Source organism: Xyrauchen texanus, chromosome 37 (genome assembly GCF_025860055.1).
Source record: "Xyrauchen texanus isolate HMW12.3.18 chromosome 37, RBS_HiC_50CHRs, whole genome shotgun sequence".
In the NCBI taxonomy this organism is placed as follows: domain Eukaryota; kingdom Metazoa; phylum Chordata; class Actinopteri; order Cypriniformes; family Catostomidae; genus Xyrauchen; species Xyrauchen texanus.
In genome coordinates, this window is record NC_068312.1 from 18,165,437 (window position 1) to 18,169,853 (window position 4,417).

Sequence of the window (4,417 nt, forward strand, 5' to 3'; positions counted from 1 at the left end):
TTTTTAACAAGTAACACTGAGAAATGATACAAAATTATGTTGTTGTTTTTTTGCCATGGCTGTATCGTAAATGCTATTTTCTAATGTGTGTCAAGAAAGCATTTAGTTATCAGCAACAACAATTTCAAGTTTGTATTTATTTTAATGTGTTTTTAGGGAAATATGAGTGTTCTATTCAGAAGTCAGTTCCTTGTAAATGTGTGAAATACTGATGCACAGACATAATACAAGAGACGTGAGTATGCTCAACAATCTGATTGCCATAAAGTATGTTTCGATCCCAGGCTTTGCCAAATAGTAACCTTAGAGGAATAAGCCATGCACACACACACTCACATGCACATGCACACCTGGACAACCAGAGCCTTTCACCGGCAGTCGTGGTGAGGAGTAGGTACTGACAGACTCAAACACCTGCTCTTGGAAAGTATGTTCTCCCTCAGTGATCCTGGGTTTTACAGGACTGGGAGACTATTGTTCTCTCCCAGTGCTGACAGTCAAGGTATTTCTGGACTCCTGGAACACATACAAAAACAATAGCCAATTCATGTTAGTTAGTGGCCTAAAGGGAAAATAGTCTTGCTATTTCAAGTTACTCTCCAGCTTTGAAGACAGCATATTTTAATCTGATTTTTATAGTATAAAATAAACCAACACATTCTAGAGTAAGTTGTTGCTTTACCAGCATTTACATTTGACAATGTCTGAAATGTCTCTTCTATAATATTCTTATCTGAGGGTCAAGCAACCCTTTTGAAGAAATCTAAAGATCAATTAACACCTTGCAGTGACATTCACCTGTGACACTGCTCTGGCTGGCCAAGAATGCAGTGCACCTGTAAACCTGGGTTGCTCTGATCTCTATCTGCAGCTATCATCAGCCAGACAATCCATCCATCATTGGAATTTTCATCTATCAGTGACACAGTTATGTGTAAAGCAGGGTGAATTTATAATCAAAGTATATATATTTTTTTCATGTATAAATCACATTTTTAAAGATAAATATCCATCTCTTTGCTGATTTATTGAGTGATACAATCGATAATGTTATCAATGGATATAAGAATGGTTGCATGTTGAGTATTTTCGCTTAAAATTGATTGTTTATCCAAAAATGAAAATTCTGTCATTATTAACACTCATGTTGCTCAAAACCTGTATGACTTTCTTCTGTGACACAACAAAGGATATGTAAGGTAGAATGTCTCTGATGTCTCAGATACCATTGACTTTCATGGTATCTTTTTCCACACAATGCAAAAGTCATCATCTGGAACAAAATAAGGGTGAGTAAATTATGACAGAATTTCTTTTGTGTGTGTGTGTGTGTGTTTGTACTATCCCTTTAAGAAATAATAGGCCATTGTCTAATCATGGCATTTTAATCACATACTTCATTCACTGTTTTTGATCTCTGATATATGGACTTGGAAAAGACCTGTTGAAAATGATCATCCACTCCATCCTTGCTTGGCCTATCTTAAGTAGGGAGGGAATTTGCAAAGTCACCTGGGCTACAAATCATTGCGAGGCACCTCTGAGCTCTCGGGGCCACCCCGCTTGAGTCCCTTACACTGATCCCCAAAGCTGACCCCACTCAAAATCATCCCATTAGCTTACTACTGAGGAATTCTCGGTCAAGTGAATGGCGTGGTTGCTAACAAAGCCCTGTTTCAAGGCAGATTACAACTTCAACAGGAAACCCTTTGATGAGCAAGACTGTTTGAATATGTTATCAGTATCACCATCACCCCATTTGGGGTCAACAAAACCATTTCTAATCACCCATACCTGGGGCTACTTATTCTTTTCTGTTTGTGTGTATATGCGTGTGTGTGTGTGTGTTTGTGTGTGTGTGTGTGTGTGTGTGTGCGTGCATGCGTGCGTGTGTGTCTTTCTATAAATGTGAGAGAGAGAGAGTGAGTGAGAGAGAGAGAGAGAGAGAGAGAGAGAGAGAGAGAGAGAGAGAGAGAGAGAGAGAGAGAGAGAGAGAGAGATGGGTGAAAGCTTACTGTCAGAGTATAGAGGGGAGAATTGTTTAACATGGAACGCACTCAAGAGCACGTGCGATGACAAAGCGATTTTGCTCCTTACACAGGTCACCCACCTGCACTCAGATTAGGTCAGATATTCATTTCTGAGGCCAAGCTGTCCCTCAGATAAGTTCATGAAAAAAGCTCATTGTTGAGAATTTATTTCTTGGCTACAATTAAAAGAGTGCAGTAGAATAAAGCTACAATATCTCATTATATTGCCTACAGGGAGAAACTATTCAAATCAGGGCTGTTTTAGAGAGTTTAACTCCTATAAGTGTCTGGTTGCAAATGGCATTGCAAGAAGTAATGCTTGAATACTGTAAGTAAAACCCAGCATTTTTAAAATATATATTTTATGAAAAACTGTGTTTAACAATAATTTAGTCCTACATCCAACTGGTAAACTTGATGTGATTGCAAAATGTACCAAACCAAAGGCATATTTGTACATTAAACATTTACTTTATAAATACTCACATCTGTAGAATTTCCAACAGACCAATTTATCTACACTGATTAATTTCCCCCCAAAAAAAAAACAAAATCATGGTGAATGGACCTTGAGACTGTAAATGAAGCATACCTTTTTGTTTTTGTTTTTTACTTTGCTGTGAAAAAAAAATTATGGTTGTGTGCAAGTTTTCTGTGGACTTCACACAGTGCCCTGTAGCTTACAGTTTTAGCTACAATATGAAGTGAAAATGAAATTGAATGTCAAAATAAGCTAATAGTATTAGTTTATAATTGTTTTTTTTTTTTTACCATACAAAAATGTATATAACTATTTAACAGTGTTGCAATGTGCATTCTATTCTATTCTATTCTATTCTATTCTATTCTATTCTATTCTATTCTTCAGGTTATACGTAGCTTCTTGTCATCTACCAAAAATTCTGAATAGGTGTCTTCTCTTGTGCTTGTAAACTAAGCCTATGGCGCCCTCTGTTGTTAGATAAATAGTAAAACAGTTTGAGGCTGGCCAGGATGCATAATGGAGTTATATGACTTCAGTATTTTGATGAAGGTGCTGTAAATTATGTAATTTTGAATGTGAAAATATTAATTTAATTATACAAAAATACTAAATAGATCCCTTTACATTGAATTATCTCAACTATTTAACAGCGTTTTTATTCCCAGAGGCCAATAGTTTTTTGTTTTTTTTTACTCTGTTGAATATGCATACATCAATATAGCTATACTAATGCATAACAGATATTTTTGCATTTCTTATATTTCTTCTATTAAAACATTTTTAAGATTTATGAACAATCTTATCCAAATTCTAAGATATAAGATAAATGTACAGTGGCCATACAGTTTAAAGGTATAATGAGGTACTACTATTATTATTATTATTAATAATAATAATAATAATAAAGTGTGCCATCAAGTAAACTGTGCCAGATAAGGTTGCAGTGTTTTTGTTCTTTAAGGTTCAATATCAATTCACTGCAAGCTATTTTAAACAGTTACCACAAAGGTGTATTATGTCATGATGGTCTCTATAAGAAATGAAAATCTAGGATTTGCAAAACAACCTAAGTATTTGATGAAAAACACTATTTATTTGCTGTCCCATTTTAGTAAACCTCCATCAGCTAAAAATGGCCACTGTGTTTAGGCCAAATTGGACCAATTTACAAACCGACGTACCTTTCATAAAAACAGCACAAATTATATTGAAAGAAGTCAAATTCAAGTAAAATATGAGTAGAAAAAAAATAATTTACACACAAAATAACAATTGAAAAGAAATTACAATTGCAATTACTTTATTACAATTGTCAAAACTGCTTATCAATCATGCTGATGACATATATAAAGCTTTTACGGAAACAAAACAGTATTCTATCTCACAAGTTACATGACCCATTTTGCCTATGCTGAACTCAGCAATGATGTCATTATTATTTATTTATTTTTTTTTTTTTACAGATTTTCGACATACAATTATAGAAAACCCCTGTATTAACAAATAAAGGAGTCTAGAAAATGTGCATAGACATTTTATTGCTGTTCTTTTAGATGACTTACCGAAAAAAGTGGCCCAATTTAGCTGACATCAGCTAAATTATTTTTATTATCATCATCATCATCATCATCATCATCATCATCATCTGAACTAGGTCAGGGAGTGGATTTAATTGTCCTTTAATGACTAAAAGTCGACACCCTTCACTGAAATTTTTGCAACAAAGCTGACATCCTGTAACATAGACCCCCTGATGTACTTCTATGAAAATGTGCGGGAGGGTGAAGAGTATTACCACTGATCTCTATATCATCTCTAAAGCGAGTCCTCAACAACACGTCAAGACACTTGCGAGATCTCCTCTGGAGATCGCACGCGCCCACTTCCGGCGGGGAAGAGAGCT